Source organism: Ixodes scapularis, unplaced genomic scaffold, assembly GCF_016920785.2.
Source record: "Ixodes scapularis isolate PalLabHiFi unplaced genomic scaffold, ASM1692078v2 ptg000847l_1___fragment_2___debris__unscaffolded, whole genome shotgun sequence".
NCBI lineage: Eukaryota > Metazoa > Arthropoda > Arachnida > Ixodida > Ixodidae > Ixodes > Ixodes scapularis.
Genome location: NW_024610055.1, coordinates 31,035 through 54,042, shown reverse-complemented (window position 1 = coordinate 54,042; position 23,008 = coordinate 31,035). Strand labels below are relative to the sequence as shown.

Genomic DNA, 23,008 nt, shown 5'->3' with positions numbered 1-23,008 from the left:
TCTTAGACTCTGTTCAGAGCCGCTGGCCTTCAGTTCGTCTTTTGTGTTCCTTTTTCAAATCGGCAGCATACTTCACTTGTTACCAGTTGGCAGTAATTGTGGGTAAAATTGCACGGTTAGGCTAAGGAATATCTTGCATTTTGCTCGCCTCATGAGTAATTGTGTCCATTCATCATGGCTGGTCAGGACTATTTGTATAGACGTTTTTTTTAAAAATTGCTTGCTATTCTGTTACGCAGATCCGGTGGGTAGATACGCTCTATGAAAGTGGACCACAAGCCGCACTTTAACACACAAAGAGCCGCAGCTTGGCCACTCCTGGTCTCGATTGTGCTGTAGCCGAAGTTGTCCGTCTTCAATTTTAAGAGATACTCTCCTGCTTGTTTCTCGACCGCATTCTGATTTTGACCCTGTTCAGTCTTATGAGGCGTCCTCATCTGCTCTAAGTCTCAATCTCGTTGTACTGGAAGGTGCATCTCTTCTCCACTATCGCAAGACGTCCTCGTTTGCTTGGCGTCCTGCTTGCGTTGCAGCCGAAGTTTCCTCTTTTGAATCTTTTCATCCGCTTCGATGGTCCTCTTGTTGCTACTTTCCTCTCTAGCTTTCAACAAACATGTCTCATGTTGTCCCGAAGTGCCCTAGGCACTTTGCTGTCGCAGTGCCTCAACATGCTTGTGTGTATGCTCCTCTGGTAATTCTTGCTTTCGCATACCGACAACGATAGATGATGCTCAAGTCTGGTTCACAGAGCTCTCCTCAGATGTGGCTATGCGCCACTGCGACCAGATGTGACACTCATTGCTATGGCAACAACGGCGTTGAGTCACTGGCACGTGCATCAACGCAGCTCTTGCCTGCACCCAGTAACTCTTTCGAAATGCTTGCCCATGTGTGCTCGTAGTGAAGCAGATACGATGCCCGGCTTAGACCCCAACAGTTGTGGGTTTGAGGCACAGTGCCGGCGGCATGTTTTTCTTTTCTGAATTATAATGTGCCTGCAAATGATGTTTTCAAAAGCAGTTACAAATCCTCGGACCAATGGAGGCCTAAAGTGCATAGGGTTTGCTTATAAATGCTATCGTATTTAAAAGTACTGGATTGCAAGTACAAAGTAACTGAGAGTTTACGTACCTCATAGAAAGTACACTGGGTGCAAAGTAGTATAATCATAATTTACTTTCTAACTAACTGAGAAGTACCTTTAACACAATATTTTATCATACTATTTCGTTTACCTATACAGTGTTTTCTGCCAACAGGTACACGTAGCCCAAACAGATACACATATCGTCCTTTACACACTAGAGTGTTTAAAGGACGATGTAGCAATTATTTCCTGAAATGACAGTGAATACCAGAAATATGTTCATGGGCATCTGGAAGCATTCTTTCAGGGGGAGGGAGCAATCACAGGTATAGGGATGAAACATACACCTAGAAAATAAACGGGGGGGGGGGGGGGGGGCAATTTAATATGAACTATGTGTGTCCGAATCCTGTATGGGAAGTTTATATTAAATGATTATTGAAATCCGTGGACCTTTTTTCTTTTCCAGATTGAGATGTCGCCATCCCCTGCAGTGGGTGGCAAGTACAAGAAAAAAGAAGACGGAGGACAAGACGTCCACTATGTCGCTTGTGGAGCATGCCTGACTGGTTGAAAAGCTGCGGTCGGCAAAGCAGAGGGTTGTGAACCTAGAGCAGGAGCTCCAGATGGAGAGGACGCTATCAAGAAGACTGCAGTAGCAGCTGCTGGCGCTACTGGGTAAGCGTGGAGGCACTTTCAGTTGTTGCCCACCTCACACACGACACATGTGCTCACACTTTATCCGAGGGATCAAAAGTAACTTTAATTTTCTTTGCTCGCAAACAGAAGTAAGCATATACTACAGGGTGGCCTCAAGGTATAAACGAGTTGGCGTCTATAATTCTCTTTTCTTCTCTTAGGGTGCAAATGGAGCTTTGAGAGTTTGTTTCTTGTTGCTGATGGCGATGACCCCGTTTTGCTTGGCAGCAGTGTTGTTTTGACCGAAGAAATATTTTTTTGCAGTTCGTCAAACAATCATGTCCATCCCAAGACACCATGGTCTGTGCGCATAGATGAGGCTTGAAGTGAAAGTTTGTTATGTCGGTTACAACATTGTAAATATGCACTTTCCGATGAGCCCGGCCAGCACACGTCCTTTCGTCATTGGGGAAAAAGGAGTTCTTTTCGTTAAGGAGGAGGGAGTGAAGAAGCTGGTCGTAGGCATGACCACAGCACCAACAAGGCTGAACTTTAATCGGGCGACAGATTTTGCCTAGCAACGCAACTGTGCAACTGGTTAAAAGATGGCCAGATGATCTGCTACAGCATTGGATTTCGTCAGAAAGATTGAGCTTATATCTCGCAAACCGTCGGAAGTGCTAGGTATGAATATTCATTAGCTATTCACCGGTATTTCTTTGTAAACATGCTCTCTGCCGCCCACTGCCGGCGAATTTGATTGCATTTTCTTTTTTCCTTTTTTTATTTTTTGGTTTTGTGTCTCGTCCTTTTTTTGTGTGTTCTGCTCGCACCAGTTTTCCAGCCCCGGTGTGTTACGGAAAAACAAATGGGCACACTGTCGACAGTCTTCTGTCATGCCATCCCTCATGCCATCAACGGACCAGAAAAGTGCTGAAGTCCGAATAACCAAGCATGTCTGAATTTTTGGCCTCCGAAAAATCTCTCGACTCCTGTACCGTATCTTGTTTCTAAACAGTGTTTTATTATGTTGCAGTGGACAAACTCCCGTCTGGCGGTGTTGGGTCAGCTCCTCCAGCTTGCCCAGCAGCAGATCCTGCAGCTGGCGCTCCTGCTCCAGTTCACGTTGTACGAGCTGGTGTGGATCACGCTCGACCCGTACCGGCCGCTGATGCTGCTGTTCCAGCAGCGGTTCTTGGAGCAGGCCTACCGGAGGCACCTCCCGAGTGTATGCCAGTGCTTGCAGAGGTTGATGATGAGGTAAGTACAGAATTTCATTGAATATTCATTTCAGATATTGCGCAAGTGACTACATTTTATGGTTTCCACAGCACCTTGAATGAGGTTATTTGCATGCTTTCTTAAATTGAACCATCGTCCTGCTTCAAAATGCTGATGAATGTAAAGAGTAGAACCGGGCATTGATAAGATATTTCTTCCCAATTAATTGGTGCTTTTCTGAAACGTTTTCTATCTAGTGTCCTCATTTTATTTCGATATTTTTCATAAATCGTGTATCACGAGCCCAGATTAAAATTCTGTTATAATTGGTACCCTTCTTTTATGTTCCTCTTTACTCAGAACTCACCTAAAAACGGACACTTACACCCGCCCCCCCCCCCCCCACCCAAAAGTTTCATTTTTTGCAAGGCGATCTATTACGGTGTCAAAAGACTACATAATTAATATTTTGCAACAGAGTCACATATATTTTTATTAAAGCCAGAAAACGCAACTGCCCAGAACCGAAACTGAAACCCGTGCACGGAGGTCGGAGAAGTGGAGAGGAGAGAGTGGGTGGGAGAGGTCACGTGGCTGCACCCGACTGAGCTTTTTGTTTTCCCTTCCGTGTCCTTTTTTTTTTGTGTGTGTGTATAGCAGACGACATGCATGGCTGGAACTGTTTGCTATGCGATTCCTTTGCAGTTATATTTGTTCCGCTCTCTGTTCTGCACTTCAAGATGAGTTGTTCTGTACATTGACAAGTTGGAGATGAGTAGTGAGTGCCCGTGGTGAATTTCCGTGATAAGCTCCGAAAAGAATTCCACCAAGATGTTGCGTGAAGAGCTGCCTCGCATGTCCTGCGTCCGAAAAAAGTGTCATTGTGCGGCACACGTCTGCACAAGTTTCCGAAAAATCAAGATTGGGACCAATGGCTGGCTGGCATTTCCTGTAGAGCATTCTATCTATTTCTAAATTCACCTTGGCCACGGTGTCTTGGTACAAAAGTACAAACTGTCCTACGTCAGGGGAGCCCGGGGAGACTCCATCTTCGTTAAAGAGGCCACGAAGCTGATCTTCGGCAGGGAGGACCTGCATGGGCCGAGTGTGAGGGATGCCATGACGGCGCTTCAAGGGCGCCGTGGCCGAGGGGGCCCTGACTCCAGTCAGGTTGGCAGCAGTCAGCAGTAAGTGCCCACTTCTCACAGATGTATCATACTTGGTGAGACATTCAAACCTTATGGCTTCCAAAGTTGCAATCTGCTACGGCAAAATGAATGGGATAAAATATTCCAAGGCTTTCAAAACTTTCAGTGTTAAAGGCTGTTGAAGGGTCACAGTTCGACTAGCTCGAGCTTTAGGAACGTGGAGCTCCGAGCGCAAAACCAAACTGAAGAAGCCTTATCTCCTTCTTTGTTTTTAATATATGAAGAAAAATAAAGTGACCTTGTCACGGTCATCTAGGTCGCTTGGCGCTTTCTGATGCATTAACACTATGGAGGTTTTAAAGCAACATGCTCCGCGTCACAAATATCTGCTAATCCCTGCAAGTTTTGGGGGAGGTCCATAATATCAGTGGCCTGCTCGCAGGACCTTCTGCTGGCTCCCCGGCAGAGCTGTGAGGCACTTATTTTTTTTTTTAACAAAAAGCTGGCACTAGCAAAGTTGTGAAACGAGTTTGTTTGTCCACTAGAGCTGCTGCAACCGAACTATGTTTGGCACTGTCCTTTGAGTACTGCACATTTTTTCTGAACTACCTTCTCATCACGGGTATTCCTCCTATCACGTATGAATGGACCATTGAAGGGTCGTGACACGGATATTAAATTAGTTAAATGATTCTTGATGTCAAATTTGTGTTGTTAATTTATATACATGCTCAGAACAACAATGGCGGCTTAAAATCTTTCTTTCGCACACACACCGCCGGCCGAGGATTGTGTGTTCAATGTTCCTTTCACTTGTTTCCATGGTGACATTGTTGGGCATGAAATGTGTTCGAGGCTCTAGGCAATCGGAGGCCCATGTTCATAATTGAAAATACACATTTGGATTCATAGAACATACTTTCATTTTAGTTAACAGGCAGGCGAGCTGGTTAAGGATAGACGTACTAACCCAAGAGCGTGGGGACAAAAAGGGACAGACAGACATAAAGCTCCGGAGCTTCGTGTCTCCGTTCCTTTTTGTTCCCCTGCTCCAGGGTCTATAATTTTTATAGACACTGAAATGCAAGGAACACACTTTAAGTGCATAGTTGTGGGAAGTCACACTAGGTCTGTTCGATTTGCTTGAACCAGCCCATATAGTTCAAATAGTGTAAGAACTGATGCATTAGATTCAATCGGAAGTTGCTTGGACGCTGAACTGGCCTGTTCAATTTATCCCAGTGCTGCACGAGCTCAGCCTCAGTTCCTCAGAATCTTGCGCTGGCTGAAGTCAGTTCAGCATTCAGGCAGTAACAGGTGGCAACTCCTCGGTCTTTCGGAAACCAATTACAGGATCGTTTGTAACGCTGCAGCTTAACTTCACGCAGCCGCAGCTCGACTTGCGCACTGCTTCTGCACACCTCCGAACTCGGTCTGAACTGGTTCAAAACTTTCTGGCCGAATCATGCATACCTGCTGTTTTCAGCAGACTGCGTAATCGTAAGAAGTTGCTCTTGGAGTCTACATGGTATCACAAGATATTAACAAAGCATAAATTGTAGTGGAAATTGCTTGCTTATAATTGCAGGAAGTAAAATAATAAAATTTTCGAGAAACTGTAGATATACATGACTTATTGTTGTATTATTTTCCCCTGCAGATGCCTTCAACGAGCACATATGGAGGCATCCTCGAGAGGCCTCTCCAGGGAAGAGGACAGCTCGGGTCAACCTACTGCAGTATGCCAGTTTGTTAATATTCTACTGCAGGATATTAACAAGAAGCTTGACTTTTAAGCTTGCTTAGAGGTTAAGCTTCTTGTTGATGTTCTGCAGTATGCCAATTTGCCTTCACTAAATACACATATAACCTGAAATGACCTGGCTCATGCTCATTCTTTGCATGACAAATGCATGCAAATAGTTAAACCTGCAAAGATCTGTACGTCCGTATGCAAACGTTCAACACCATGTTGATTCCCATTACTGCGTCGGAACGGGTAAACCTGTAAAGATGTAGGTTTCTCTATCTGAACAGGTGAATCTGTATAAATATAGGTTCCTATATCTGAATGGGTCAACCTGTAAGGTACAGATTCCGATATCTAAACGAGTCAACCCGTACAGGCACGGTTTCCCTTACCTAAACGGGTCAACCCGTACAGGTACGGGTCCCGTATCTGAACGGGTCAACCCATACAGGTACGAGTTCCTGTATCTGAATGGGTCAACCTGTACAGGTACGGGTTCCCAGTAGCGTACGGCAGACCCGTATCCCATAACACCGTATGAGATATACGGGTCAATCAGTATGCATTTTTATACAGGTTTTTTCAGTAGGGTAGGCAGGACACGCCTATCGGTTTTACTTGTCTTCATATTTTATCAATCAAAAATTATTTATTTAGGTAATTAATTCGCTTTTTTTTTCTATATGAATGTTACCCGGGGCACAGAGCAGCAACAGACACCGCATGACAAAACCCGTGTGCAGGGTGGCAATTGTTAAAATGCGGCGGTTGCTGAAGACATTGTACTTGCATTCATGCGTTTTTTAAGACATTTTTAAAAAGGTGGACCTTTTACTTTCATCTTCAATGCAGGATTAGCGGGTTTTAATGACCTTATATGCGAGGATAGCTGTCAAGACCAGCAAAAGTAACTAGAATATGTTACATATTTAAAGTTTGAAACACTGCGCAATCGAAATCTCTTTTTACGCCTTGCACTTCTCCCCTGCTAATATAAACACCCCCGCCCCCTTAAATAAATAAAACAAAAAACTCGTGCGAGGTTCGTCTCCGAATATTTGTTAATATAACAGTGCCTTCTTAATAACGGGGTTCATATTTGCGAGACAAGCCCGTAATAGTTCCCGTCTCTAATAAGACGCAATTCAGAAAAAAATGGTTAAAATACAGGCGAGTTGGTGTAAGTTCAGCATTATGTTAAACCTGAGACTGTGGTAGGAAAAAGGAAACGCAAAGGAAGACAGAAAAAGACAGGCAACGTCTCACACTCAGCTCCATAGTTTATTTCGTACGCGCCTTAGATACCTCGTCTCAAACGCCGTCACTACAATCACCAGAAGCCACAAAACCTCACGACAAGTGGGCATAATAGAACAAGAGGGTAGAAAAAAAGAAAAACACCCACACACAGTTTTTAGCAAAAACGTGGGTAAAACTTCCCTATCTCCCCTAGCCTCGGCTATGAAACATTTACACACAGGGACTTTTACACATCTTGGGACTCGATGTTCGCTCTAGATGTTTCATAACCGATATTAGGGCAAACAAAAGGGGGTTTCCAGTGGTTTTTGTTAAACATATTTGTGTGGGTGCCTTATTTTTGCTTACCTTCTTGTTTTATTGTGTCCTCTTGTCGTGAGGTTTTGTCGCTTCTGGTGATTGTAGGGGCGGCGTTGGAGACTAGATATACAAGGGGTGTACGAAATAAATTTTGTAGCTGAGTTTTAGACGTTGCCTGTTCTTTTTCTGTCTTCCTTTGCTTTTCTTTTTCCTACCCCAGGCTCAGGTTTGACATCATGTTCAATTCAGGACTTCTGATTTTGCTTCCTAAGATAGTATGGAATAATACTACGAATGCAGTGAGCTTTGATATTCTGTTTGGACATTGTGGATAAATGGTCTGAAGATATTGTACTTTTTATTTTCGCTTTGCAATCGGAAATTAGCTGAACATAGAGCCTAGGTGCGCTGTGGTCATTTGCGAATAAAGACCATGTCACCTAGTTCAGTTTATGGGTGCATAATTTGACGTTGAGCGTCGAAATCTAATTTTAATGCCAATCTGCTTATCACGTGCTGCCACAATCAGCAGGAAACTGCGAGCTGGAACCTTTAGCGCAGTCTCGTTGCTTTGGATTACCCCAAATACCTATATTTTTTAAATCACCGCCACTCACCCTTTCCAATAGGATATTTAGTATCGCGAAATCCGATAGGATATTTAGTATCGCGAAATCCGATAGGATATTTAGTATCCCGAAATCCGATAGGATATTTAGTATCGCGTAATAGTCATTGTGAAATCGGGAAGTTAAAAAAATGTAAAAACCAATATTCAAATTTACCCGCGCTTTTCAGTGCCGTGACGTCAGGGGAGGGCAGCCTTGAAGGTCGAGTGGGCAGTCTAAAAATGATCTATGCGGAGCATTTGTTTCGTGCTGCTGCGCGGGTGCTGGAGCTAGCGTCCAAAATATTCGTTTGACTTCATAAAACTGCTTTTAATCTGTTGGGAACAATGTCTTCAGTTTAGAGAGAACCCCTGCGTTCCTCTGACGCCACTTTTTTATTGTTGCCAGAAGAGACTTTCGCTTTAAAAAGCGCGGAGAGGAAGGACTAACATTTTAAATTCAATATCTTTGCGAAAAAAATTATTTTGACCCAATATTTGGGGTACTATTACAATAATGTTTTTTGTGTGTTTTTACCAAACGTTGAAACAAATCTGTGACTAGGTAAAAAAAAAAAAAACTCCGGGTACCCCTCTACCAGCTGCATCAGAAATCAACATAGATAACAACTAACTTTTTGTTACCTCAGAATACTTTCTGACAACGAGTTAGCCGATTGGTGCTAAGGAGCAGTGAACACCATTTTGATGTCTTTTTCGTCAGCCAATGCTTTTAGCTTTTTACTTTGAAGGTTTCGGTCGCTCTCTTCAACGATGTCCTTGATGTTCCAAAATCTCATTTCATAAGTCAACTGACTGAGCATGTGTCCTTCCGGCCAGCTTTGTCGGCTGCGTTTCGCGTATATTTTCAGTGGCAATGAGGAATATCTACTTTTGTGCGTTCTTATATTGGCCTAGGTTGTTGAAATCACGTTTTGCGTGATTTCAACAACAAAATACACTTAGCGAACAGTTCCGGCTGCTACGAGCTAAAGCACACAATCAAAGCAAAACAAATCGGAGAAAACCAATCGCCTCTTCACGTGATACTTGACACATCACCATTGAGCGATCGCAGCACTCCAATTGGGGCGTTTGGGGCTAATGACTGCCCTTGAAGAGCAATACAGCCACAGTGATTTCCATCAAAATTTTAAAAAAGTCGCCGGAAATTATGGACACTATAATCACAAAGCTATGTATATCCTATACGGTTGAGTAAAAGAAATAATACTTATATAAAAAAATGTCTTGACAATGGAATGTGCAGCAGGCTCAGTGGTGAAATCTAATGTATGCAATTACAATGTGCGTTATTTTTATGGGTTAATACAGTACCCCAAGTGCTAAGCATATTTGAAAAAGAAAATTTGTGTTAAAATAAGCTTAGCACTCCAGTACTGCATAACCGCACTCTTGATTATTGTATTGAGTTGCCTAAGCCAAAAATCGCGATACTTATCACGCTTATATCTCATTTTTGTATAGTGAATATGCTAGGACAAGCACTTCATAAAAAAAAAAATCATTAGCCATTCGACTCTGTGAATGAGGATGACCAGAGAAGCTGTTTAGCACGCGACAGAGAATCGCCCCGAGGAGTGGGAGGAAACTATACAAGTGCAACAGGACCGCCAGGTGGCGGAAAGTAGACACGCGCGACGGAATTGCCTGCTCGGGAGAGCGGAAGGAAAGGAAACTAGGCACGACCAAGCGGGCTTACAACGACTACAAAGATAAGGCGATGCGAGCGTAGACATGGCCGAAGCAGGTCGAACAGTGGCGAGTCTTTTAGATGCCTTTATTATCTACATGAGAGCCTACTGATATTGAAAATGATGCCTATTGATACCTAATCTACTGAATCGACCTATTGCTAAATTACCCAAGCATCAAGGATAACTCAGGGAAAGGTGTTCCACGCGCCGCACGTGTCGGCGTCTGCAGCAGTAAAACCTAAAACAAATGGCATCGTGCACGCGCGTTCGTCAACGCTTTATTTTGGGAATTTACTTCCGATTTTTTAAACGAAGAAACGTACGCGTTCGGCGCCGTTGTCTGCATCAGTAACTGTTCTAAAGCGAAAAAAAAAATAAGCCTAAAACAAATGTCATCTTGCGCGCGCGTTCGTCAACGCTTCATTTTGGTTATTTACATCGTATCTTTTATACGGGGAAGGAGTGCGCGTGCGGCGCGTGGTGCAAGCGTAAAGTTTTTAGTCACTGCACACGAACAATCCAAGGAACTTCAACCCCATTAACAGCTTCGGTGTAAGACGATACTGTGAAAATATAGTGAAATGGTGCAAAGAAAACGCTAGGGATATTAGAGAGTTTTAGTAGATCGTTCCGATACCTCCGATAGCCCCGATAACGATATTATGCATGCTCAAGGGAGGCGGTGGCGGAGTATGGGGTATCGTTATCGGAGTCATGGGAACGATCTACTAAAACTCTCTATTAAAGTTTAGACAAAACAAAAAACGAAATTCACTTACATTGCTCGTATTCGGGGAATCGGTTCTACTGCGCGCTCGTCAGTCCAGTCGTTTGCATGGAGACAACCTGCTTTATAAAGGATGTATCGGTTCAACGACTTTACTGCGGAGAAGCGCCAGCTGTTCCAATGCACGAGACAAATGCAGGATGCGGCGCTCGAAAACGCCGTGGTTATGCAGCCCTGTATTCTTGCCTGTACTGAGCCATCGAGACAGCACATTTTTTCTCCTTCGCTGGCGCTGTGCGATGACATTTACGCCGCTTTTTTCTTCTTTTTTTTTTTTGGGGGGGGGGGGGGGGGGAGGGGGGACTTGTGCTCGCAGCTGTGCTTCCAAATGCACATTTCTAATTTTTAGTAATGCCTAATGCATTCAGTATTGATCTGGAGAATCGTTTTACTCCTTACTAGGGATGCCACGAACTTCTTTCGAACCGAATGTTCGATGATCGATTCAAGCGGGTCGAAGGGTTCGAAAGATTTCGAATTTTTGAACTTTCCAAATCGAGAAATTTGACGGACGTTGAATTTTAGAACTTGTTAAACTAAGAAGTTCGACACTTTTCGAAACTGCGAACTTCGCACGGTCGTAGATTCGATCTTTTTCGAACCTTCCAACTTATTACACTAATACGTTCGCTCATTTTCGAACTTTCGACCTATTACGCTGCAAAATTTGATGCTTGTCGAACTTTCGATCTTGATACACCAAAAAATTGATGATTTTCGAGCTTTCAATTTTCTTGCATAAAATGTTTGAAGTTTTTAGAACTTTCGAACTTCCTACTATAAGAAATTCGATAATTTTCGAACTTTCGATTCTTGAGAAGCCAAAAGGTCGACGAACTTCGAACTTTTAGGGTAAAAGTTCGAAGTACGTCGAACTTCGAAAGTCCGGCAGGAGGTATCGTTTGGATTCAAAACAGCAAGGTACATTCGTAATTTTTTTTTCTCAGATTATTACATGCGGTGTTTCATTCCTTGGGAAAAACAATGCCGTTTATTTCAATGTTCTGGCATGCTTAGTTTTAAAGAAATTAATTCCCGAAGGAGCCAGGAAGGACGACGAATTTCTGACAATCGTCGTTTGTGCCATATTTGAAGCGCGCTATAGCCTAAGCTTTTTTTAATGCTAAACTTTTTAAGAATGATCTATGTATAGCCTAGGTAATTGTCGTCCTAAGGTGTGATTATTTTTGTTCAAGATGAGTTTCGAAGAAATGTTTAAACATGTATCTACGCGCAATTTTGCCCTAAACTTGGTCATTGTTTTCGCCTCAATTGTTTGAGGTATCCCATTTAAATTAACGCCACAGACAGTACATATCATTACCATCTGCAGAATACAAAATAATGTATTTATTGTTATTTTCACACTGAGGAATAAATTAACTCATGGGGGAAGATTTCTAATATTGTTCAAGTTCAGCACGTCATTAAAAAAAAACTTTTCCTTCCTCTTTTTACGTTTCTGGGACGTGTTTCTCTCAGCCTGTACACGTGTTTAGTAGGAGAAACTTGTTTCAGAGTTCTGTGCCTCTGAATATGCAAGAACACAACACTTCCTGCGGGTTCTTGATATTTTGTTTTCCAGCTTTTCATCCTCGCATTTATTCTTATGTTTAACTTTTATTTTTTTTTTTTTTTATTAATGGCACGGTTATTTAGGTTGAAGAGACATGGCTTTGAACTTCCGAACCACTAAGCATATGACGAGTGGTGCCTTCTGAGAACGAGTTTCTAAAAATGACCTTTTACGCGATTTTATGCAGTGAAGAGCGACAATAGCCATACATGTATACATATGCATAAATAATTTTAGGTTAAAATAAGCTGGACCAGGCCCTCTTTCCCCGTATTGTTTTCTTTTAACAGTCCGAAATGTCTGGGGGGGGGGGGAAATCGAGCCCCCTCCCCCTCATCCCCTTTCCCTCTGTTTTTCCTCTTCCGACGCCACTGGTGTGGTAGAATGCTCCTCGACCTCGAGTTGTGTCGGCTTCCGTGCTTTTTGCTCGGCGTTTGTTCCGTCCCGGAAAATAAACCTCCAGAACAATTACAAACTAAGAAATTGGCATTGTGCAGGCGAGCTGGAGCATGTTGATCATGATGCAAAATCCTGAGACTGGGAATGAAATCTGAAAGAAAAAGTGTAAGACAGAAAAAAGGGGACAGGACAACGTCTCAAACTCAGCTCAGTTGAGTTTGAGACGTTGGCCTGAGCTGAGTTTAAGACATTGCCCTGTCCCCTTTTTTCTGTTTTCTTACACTTTTTCTTTCAAATTTCATTCCCAGTATCAGGATTTTGCATCACGTACAAACTAAACTTACTATATGCCAGCGTCACTCGGGCGGCTTTCGGTCGGATTACTACCAGCGTGCAATGGGGCAGGGAGGCAGTTTGCCAGATAGCTTCAAGGTTTTTCTGATCCTCAACCACCTGCCTGCCCCTGGCCGTTTTAAACTGGATGAGTATCATTAAACGGTGCGTTCATGTTATCACTACCGCGTGATGCACGTTAAGGACCTCCCCCCCCCCCCCCCCCCCTTCCCCGGGTTGGCGGTCACCATTACTGATCTATGGTCACACGTCACTCTGCACTGGAAATATGCTAGCACATCCGGGATACTCGTCGTCTCATTTAATTGCCTGACAACTTCGCGCAGACTAAATATCCCACCTGGACTTCTCTAAACCTTATTCCGTGAAAACCAGTGAGGAGTGCAAACGTTATTTGAAACTGAAACTGTGGAGGAACATGAAAACCGGACTTCAAAATTTGCGCACTTGGACTTGAACGAAATTCGAAACCTTCGAAGCTTTTTTTTTCAAATTCAGCCCTAAAAGAGAATCGAACCTTCGACCTTTTCGAACTTTATGTAGAAGGAAATCGAAAAATTCGAATTTAACGAACTTTATGTCTAACAAAATTCGAAACGCTCTATTTTTTTTTCGAATTTTAGATTTGAAGAAATTTGATATCTTCCACTTTTTCGAACTTTAGATCCCAAGAAATTCAGAACTTTCGAATCTCTCGAATTTCAAGTTAGGAAAGTTTGGAATCTTTGAATTTCTCGAACCTCAAGTAAAAAAAAAATATTCGAAATAATCGAACCCGAACTTTTAGAAACCGTGAAAGCTTCGAACTTTCCGAATTCGGAACCCCACGGTATTTCGAAGTTGCGAACGTTTCGAATTCGAACCTCGGTACAGTCGAAAATATCGAAATTTTTCGATCTCGAAAATCGATTCGGTTCGAAAATATAGAAACCTTTCGAATTCGTACCTAGGATGGTTCGCGGCATTCCGACTCCTTACCCAATGACCAGCTACTGACCTCGGTGATGATTTGTATAGAAGCCAATGGAGAGCTCGCTTTCCGAATTTCAAGCAGGGTACTTATTGAGAGATTTATGTAGTTAGCTCTTACATTTCTACCCGATGTCTATGATAGTACAGTGGAGGGTGTGGGAAGCCGAGGAGGACGACGGCGCGCGAGGGGCAGGGGCGGTGGCCGGCGGCCCAGTGCGCGTGACAGAGAGTGCACGAGAGATTCCGCCAGGCACTGGGGCAAGACACGGACGAGGACTGCAACGGCAAGGCACAGCGACCAGCCGAAACAGTAAAGTGATTTGAATTTATTCTTGCTCGTGTGACTTCTTGGGAGGGCGGACCAGGCAGGGACCGATTGGGCAGCAGTATAGTAGAGCGACCCACACAACTGGTGCTTCCAACGTGGGGCCCGATTGGTCTGCTGCTTGTTCTGTTCGTCCCGGGGAGTCACACAGATCTATTGAGCGTTCAGCGTGGTGTAGAAGGGTAAACGCTAACGATGCCCCCCAAGACGAGGTCGACCCCCAATAGGGACGAGGACGACTCGTCTGAGAGCGGAACTCAGGAACCGACTGACGCTGCGGGGGCCGGAGAAGGCTCTAGTACGCGAGCATCTCCAGATGCTGGGATTTTACCACCAGCTCCAGCTGGAGGCGCGGCAGATATCGGCGAGTTTATGCGCGCCATGACGGCGATGATGGAGACGTTCTCGCGACAAATCGCGACGACTCCAGGAGTCGCGAGTGCCGCGCCTATGTCTCTGCCCCGACCGCGGTTGTCCGTACCGACGCCGACCTACGCGGGATATTCCGACGGGAAATCGGTCCACGATTTCTTACAGGACCTAGACGCGTATGTAGCCGCGTTGGGAGCATCAGACGAAACGGCCTTGGTGCAGATCGTGCCAATCGCGTTAACGGGCGATGCGTCGCGCTGGAGACGGTTGCAACGACCGTTTCTATCGATGGCGGACTTCCGGACGCGGTTTAGGGAGGAATGTTTGCCCCCTGATTACGAGATGCGGATTAGGGACGAACTAGCTAATCGCACTCAGCACCCCGACGAGAGCCTCGTGGAGTACGTTCGCGCGCTCCAGGAGCTCTACTCGAGGGCCGAACCATCCGCGTCTGACGCAGAGAAGGTAGCTAGAGCGATACGGCAATGTCACCCTAGATTCAAAGCCTATCTGCGCGGGCGGGATTTCGCGGATCTGGAGGCACTTGCCAGAGAGGCGCGAACGGTCCAAGCGGGCTTGCTCGCTGAGCTGCATTACCGCCCCCCTCCGAGGGCCGAGGAGTCCCTAGAGCCAAGATGCGCGTGGGCAGGACGCGCCGCAGACACTCACATTGAGTCGCGGACAGCGTATACGGCCGTTGCGGAGCGCGGTCACGGGGTAACTATAACGCCCCGGGCTTTGGACCCCTTCGCTTACGAGCAAAGGCGCAGGGCAGCCAACGCAAACTCGGCCCGAGTGCAGACCCGTGGGGGTGGCGCAGTGGTCAACCACCGCAGAGGCGCGACTGGTCACGACAGTCGCGGGAATCATGACTCACCGCGGTTTGCCACAGATGAAGTGTCGCGTGAGAGTAACGATGGACAGGTTGCGCGTAACGACCGGCCACAAGTCAGGTGTTACAATTGTCACCGTCTTGGGCACATCAGGCGGCATTGCACGTGGGTAGCGTCTGGTTCTCAGGGTTCCCAGGGAAACGCCAGAGGCCGGCGCCACTAATCAGGTCCTCTGAGCCGAGGTTGCCGGCCGCTGCCGAGGCCCAGTATCAGTGTGCCGACAGGGCGGAAATTGTGGCCGGCGACCGCGTGGCGATGGCCCCGTCGGCGTGTCGGGCTCAGAGCACGACACCTGAGAAGCGCCCGTACGTGCGTGTAGAGATCGGTGGTAGAGAATATTCGGCACTAATTGACACCGGTTCTACCCTTTCTCTAATTGGCGACAATGTGTACGAGGACTGCCGTAACAGGAACCTTTGCGCGCGGGAACTTGTAACTCCGCTGCGTTTAGCGACAGGATTGGCCGAAGCGCAAGGGGCGATCCGCCTTCACCTTGGCCTTGACGGCAGACGAAGGAGGCAACGCTTCGTTTACTTGCCCGGTATGTCGATTCCTGTTATTTTGGGGCAGGACTTCGTCTGTCGTGAGGGCATAATCCTGGACTTGAGGAACAAATGGTATCGTTATCATGCGTTTTCTCCTCTTATTCCCTTTGTTGCCCCATCATCTCTGGTGCAGGGAATGGAACGTTCGCTCGCTGCGTCACGCCAGGAGCAGGTATTAGCTGCGCGAGTCGTGCCCGGGAACGTCGAAATGATAATTGCGTCTTTCGATGGGCCCGCCGACCAACGGCGGATGCTAGCGAACGCCTTGTCCCAACACGCAGCTATGTTTACCGAGAGACCGGGGCTTACGACTGTTTTACAACATAAGATAGATACAGGAGAGGCCAGGCCGTGGGGGTGTAATCCTAGACCACTAAGCGTACATAAACGGGCCCTCCTAGACGCGGCTCTCGACGAGATGCTGGACACAGGGGCGGTGCGGCCATCGCAGAGTCCCTGGGCGTTTCCAGTAGTTTTGGCGCCAAAGAAAGACGGCACCGCGCGCCTTTGCGTTGATTACCGAAGACTTAATGAGGTCACTAGAAGGGACGCGTATCCTTTTCCCTCTATTGAGTCTATAATGTATTCGCTTGGAGGCGCGAGGGTTTTCACCACGCTGGATTGTAGCAGGGGCTTTCTCCAGATCCAGGTGGCGCCAGACGATGTCCAAAAGACGGCGTTCACCTGTTACAGGGGGTTATTTGAGTTTACGCGTCTTCCGTTTGGGTTGTCGAACTCGCCGTCGAGTTTCCAACGGCTCATGGACATCGTGCTGGGCGATGCGAAATTTAACTTCGCCATGGCCTACATGGATGACGTTGTGGTATTCTCCAAGTCGTTCAAAGAGCACCTAACTCATCTCGAGATCGTCTTAAGGCGAATGAGTGAGGCCGGTCTAACAATTAATCCAAAAAAGGTGCAACTGGCCGCCTCAAAGCTAAATCTTTTGGGCTTTGTCGTAGACAATGGTACCTTGAAGCCGAACGATGAGAAATTGAGGGCCATTCTCGATTATCCACCACCGCACGATGTAAAGAGCCTTCAAAGGTTTCTGGGGATGGTTGGCTTTTACCGGCAGTTCATCCCGATGTGCGCGGAGCTGGCGCGGCCATTGAATTTGATGCTCCGGAAAGGCTCGAGGTGGGTCTGGGGTCCAGAGCAGGGTGCTGCCTTCTCGTCTCTCGCGAGGGCAATAGCAAGCACCGCTAGCCTTCGGTTACCAGATCTTAATCGGCATTTTGTTGTGCAGACAGATGCGAGCGACTACGGTGTCGGAGCAGTATTGCTACAGGAGCACGATGGACAGTTGCGCCCTGTGGCATTCGCTAGTCGAACGCTCACACCGTCGGAACGCAATTACAGCGTGACGGAAAAGGAGGGGTTGGCCGTCATGTTTGCTCTGAAGAAGTTCAACCTCTATTTAGACGGTACGACTTTCGTTATTCAGACTGATCACGCAGCACTTACCTGGATTCAGAGGCTAAAAGAGCCCGCGGGAAGGCTGGCCCGCTGGGTACTAACCTTGCAGCGCTACTCGTACACGGTTGAGTACCGAAAGGGATCGACCAACAAGGTCGCGGATGCGCTCTCTCGGGCGCCCCAGGATGGTGGTTGGGAGGAGGTGACGCAACCAGAGTGTAACGAGAAGCGCGGGAAGAACAGGAGAATGTCTCCGGATGCAGGGGTGAGGTCCCTCACGGACGGTTGGGAGGAGGCGAAGCAACCGGCACTCGTAGCAGCCTTAGCGCGCGGCACGAAGGAGCAAAGGATCGTCGCTTGGGGTGAAGTGGTCAGCAAGGAAGAGCTTGTCGAGGCCCAGAAAGCAGATGGTTTTTGCCAGCGGGTGTTGGGTAAACTGGCTGAAATTGCGGTCGACACCGGGAAGGCTGGCGGTCGAGTTAATGATCAATTTGATTCATATCTGCTGGGCGAAGACGGCTTATTGCTTCGCTACATCCCAACGATCGATGAAGGGGAGAGTAATGAGTCTCCCTTCAGGGTGGTGATTCCCAGGAAGCTACGGAAGAGGTTTATCGGGTACTTCCACGACTCGGCTCTGGCAGGTCATGGCAGTGGCAGCAAGACTTTTCATAAGTTATGCCGCGCCGCGACCTGGCCGGGGATGAGGCAAGACGCACTCCGATACGCCCGCAGCTGTCCAGCCTGCCAGAAAGCGAAGCCCAGAGGGGGCAAGCCTCCGGGCTTGATGCAGTCGGTGGAGAGTCACTACCCGTGGGAGATCGTCGCTTGCGACATCATCGGCCCACTGCCGAGAAGTCTGCGGGGAAACCAGTACCTCTTGGTTATTACCGATCATTTCTCAAAGTGGGCAGAGCTGTACCCACTGAGGAATCTGGTTTCAGAGCGGATCTGGGAAAAGTTACTGGATACTTTCCTACGCTTCGGCACACCCAGGTGTCTCATTAGTGATAACGCTAGTTATTTTACTAGTAAAGTGTTCGTGGACTCCTGCTTGGCGCTGAACATAAAGCACAAGAGGACAACACCGTACCATCCCCAAGCCAATATCACTGAGCGTGTGAATCGGAATATCAAAAGCATGCTGATCGCGCTAACGGAGAGACACCGAGACTGGGATGAGCACATCGCTGAGATGGGTTTTGCCATCCGGAATACTGTGAACAGATCGACTGGTTTCACGCCAGCGTTTCTGAACCTGGGGAAAGAGATCCCGTCTCCGCTGGAGAACGAGTTACGGAGCAACCAAGGAACACCAGGACGCCCGCTCTCTAGGTATGCGGAACAGCTAACGAACCGCTTGTCTGGGGCGCTGCACGATGCTAGAGAGAATCTTGATGCCGCAAGGATCGAGCAAGCGGCGCAGTATGACAGGAGCCATAGGCACTTGGAATTCAAGGTTGGTGACTTGGTCCTGAGAAGAACCCACCCTCTGAGTAACGCAGCTAGCGGTTTCGCCGCATCGCTTGCTCACAGATGGGAAGGGCCCTATGAGGTAAAGACGCGAATGTCACGGCTTACTTATAAACTCACTCGGTGTGATACAAATGAGGAGTCGGGTCCAGTTCACATCGCGGACTTGAAGGGGTATTACCGTCGCGGTGGGGAACATAGTGAATGAAAACTACCGCCGCCGCCACATTCGGCCACAGAAAGTGATGATTTTCCGGTGTCTGACAGTGTTCTTTCTACACAGGATGCCTCCTTGGAGAAACCGCCCCAGGGGGCCATGCCCAGGAGGCCCACCGGACGGGCCAGGCCCCGGGGCGGCTGGACCCCAGTGGTCCGGTCGACCAAACCCTCGGGGCGGCCGCCCAGGGAGGCGTCAACACCGGGGATGGCCGAACGGCGGAGCGGGCCAGCGCCGCCTGGGCTCCGCAGGTACCGCGAGCCCGGCAGCCGGCAGGCCTGCGCGGCACGGGGCGGGGCCGTCCGCAGCAACATCGCGGCACCAGGCAGGGCCGTCCGCGACGGAGCCCCCGCACCACGGAGCGGGTCCGTCTACGACCGGGGGACCTGCCTGGAGTCGGCCCCCCTGCCACACCGTGGCCACGTGGACGGCGTGGGAGGAAGGAGGGGCGGTCCACTTCGTTTCCCGCCGGCGTTGGAAGCATCAACCCAGACCAACGCCTGGCCAGCCCGACCACCAAGTCCCACTCCCGTTCCGTGGCCACACGCAGCCGGCGGCGCCACGGGTCTTGGGAGCGCCTGACACCTGCTGGCTGTGCGGGGTCCCCATAATACATCTGGAAACCCACGAAGCAGGTCGACTCCATGCTGACCTGCTGGAGGCACAGCCCCTCCCGGACCACGTGGCGGCAGCGGTCCAGACCCTGAGGGCTAGCCGCCCGGACCTCCTGGCTCCCGCTGCCTTGGCCTCCGTTCAGCCAGCCCGGCCTCCCGAAAACCGTGCCACCGCACCGGCTGCCGCAGCCGCCGCCATCGAACCCGCCACCACGACGGCCCCCACAACACCGGCCGCCACCACATCCTGCGGGCCAAGTCATCGGGCCAGTGTCGTGTACCAGCCCCCTCCGTCCCCCTCGACTTCCGACGACGCCATCATGGCCGAGGTAGAACAACTCCTCGGCCAAAACCAGTGAGCACCCGGGGCCCCCCCGAAGACCGGGCCTTGAGGGGGGGGAAGTGTGGGAAGCCGAGGAGGACGACGGCGCGCGAGGGGCAGGGGCGGTGGCCGGCGGCCCAGTGCGCGTGACAGAGAGTGCACGAGAGATTCCGCCAGGCACTGGGGCAAGACACGGACGAGGACTGCAACGGCAAGGCACAGCGACCAGCCGAAACAGTAAAGTGATTTGAATTCATTCTTGCTCGTGTGACTTCTTGGGAGGGCGGACCAGGCAGGGACCGATTGGGCAGCAGTATAGTAGAGCGACCCACAAGGGATGGGTGCTATCTGCAGAAGTCAGGAGTATGTATCGGTTCCTGCGTCGCCCCAGTCCTTAGTGACATCCACTTGGAAGCAGTGAACTGTGTGATACGTAGTGCGCTTGGAAACGAAACAGCGAACAAGGTTGCCCACTATGTTGATGACTTCCTGGTAATTCGTGAAGATGGCGGAGGTATGAACATAAAATTAGCAGACATTCTGGCGACCTCTGTTGATTATAGCATGTCTGAGATCGGCACTAAAAGTCCTGTCTTCATACTATGGCAGCCAGCTTCAGTATGCAAGTAGAGAGGCTAAGAGAAGCCGGCTATACGCCAGCCCTATTGGCTGATGTGGCGAACGCTCTGGTCAAGAAGAAAAAAGGCATCCAGCCCGACAGGACCAGTGCTGAGAAAGCAAGGCCAGTGGTAATACCGTATCTGCACAAGATGTCCCATAATTTAAAGAGAAAAAACGTCGCAAGCCGCTATGGGGTCAGAGTAGTTTTTTCAGCACCTCAAAAAAAATGAGTCGAATTCACCCTAGAGGGAACGCGCATGCTGAGGGTGCCGCAAAAAACAAGTGCACCAAGAGGCATGCAAATAAATTCTTTCCATGCGCTTCAACCGTCGAATGTAAGATGCCACTTTCGTGTGGCAAGTACAACATAGTCCAAAAGGGTAAAGGCCTCAATGACCGACTCGGAAACAATTACTCCTTGAAGGCTGCAGTGGGCGGAACCCTTCCAATTTATTGCAGGGAGGGCACGTGCAGACCATTATTCAGCGAGACCAACATCTTGAGGAAGAACAAAGACAAATTGGTCCGCGAGGTACCGGAGGCCTTCCACATCCTCTGTGAGGACAGGAACTGTATTAGTGCAGAATCCGTAACGCTCTCAAACAAGGAAAGAAAATTCTTTCAACCATAGCATCCTCTATACTCACAAAGCCTGGCAGTTTGATGATGAATCCATAAAGTGCCCGGTCGCAGATTTCGAGCGCGAAGATCTGGTAGCACAGAGCATTTCTCGTGGAGCCTGTAGTCAGCGCACAGCATTTCCAGCGGCGAGGACCCGAAGTATTTATTGATTTATTTATTTAGAAATACTACCAGTTTTCATCGAAAACTTTAGTAGGGTGGTTACAAGGTAAAATACAATTTACATAGTTTATAGTACAATGTTAAAAAAAGAGAGTGAGGAGGATGGGGCTACTCAGTGGAGACACAGGAGGATCTTAATACTATGTATTACACTTGTAAATGGGAAATTAACATTAGACCACTAGAATAGGATGAATCGATGGGAGCAAGTAGAATACACATCATATGAGGTGGTTGTCCAGAGCAGTTGAGAATGATTCTGTAGATGTGGAGTGAACAATGGCGTCAGGTAAGCTATTCCGCTCAGACATTACTCGCGAAAAGAATGAGTATTTGAAGAAGTTGTTGTTACTCTGATATTCTGTGAGTAGCCTTCCATGATTCCTTCTCGTAGCTCTGGAAATGTGCGAAGTAACATATTCCATTTTGTCTATAAGGGTTTGGTCATTTAATATTTGAAACAGGAACCTTAGTCTTGAGATTTTGACCCTTTTCTTGAGTGGTGCTAGTTGAGCTAAACTGCATGAGTGGGACGGTGAGTCAGAGTTGCGAAATTTAATAAAAATAAATCTCGCAGCCAAGCGCTGCACCTCTTCTAGTAGAGCGACGTGTGTTTTAAGGTGGTAGAACCATACGACATTAGCATATTTTTTTTATGGGACGTACCTCTGCCTTATAGGACGTACCTGTGCCTTATATACCTTTGTTGTGTGGGATGCTGATTTTAAAAGTCTTTTTAGATACCGTAGTTTGCCAATTGCTTTGGTAGTAATGAAGACGATGCGGGTTTCCCACCTAAGGCTCTGCTGAAATCGGTGTCGGAGGTATTTGTACTGTTTGACGGTTTGAAGGAGAGTATTGTCAATGGTGTATGGAAATTGCAGAGCACTGTTTTTCATTACTGATTGTCATTTAAACGGATCTTTTGCGTTTAATAACATTTGCCAATCAGAACACCCGTCACTGATCACTTGTAGTGCACTGTCTAGTAAAAGCTGGTCGTTTTGAGTTTTGACTTCAGTGTACAATATGCAGTCGTCTGCGAACAATCTAATATTTGCATCAATGTTGTCTACTATGTCGTTAATATAGAGTGAGAAGAGAGGAGGTGCTAGCACAGACCCCTGTGGGACTCCAGAAGTAACTGTGGTTAACGGTGAGCTGTGCCCGTTAACTTTGACGAACTGTTTTCTATCCGTAAGGTATGCTTCAATCCAACTAACAATTTGTCCTGGGCCAAGTAAGGCTTTACGGTTTAGTAATAATTTCGTGTGTGAGACTCTGTCGAAGGCTTTGGAGAAATCTAAAAGGATAACGTCAGTTTGACTATGATTATTAATTGCTTAAGATAAATCATGCACACATTCTGTTAGCTGCGTTACTGTTGAAAGTCCAGATCTAAAGCCATGTAGACGGCTGGTTAACAGGTGATTTGTTTCTATAAATGCAGTGATGTGTTTTAGTACAACATGCTCAAAAATCTTGGAACAAGACGATGCAAGCGAAATGGGCCCATAATTTAACGGGTCTTTCTTATCACCTGATTTGTGAATACGTACCACGTGCGCAAGTCTTCAGTGAGATG

At 47.6% G+C, this 23,008-nt stretch overlaps 1 pseudogene; it reads left to right on the top strand.

Moving 5' to 3' along the window:
• Nucleotides 1–14,050: 14,050 nt before the first annotated feature.
• Nucleotides 14,051–20,321, top strand: LOC121045737 (annotated as a pseudogene).
• Nucleotides 20,322–23,008: the final 2,687 nt, after the last annotated feature.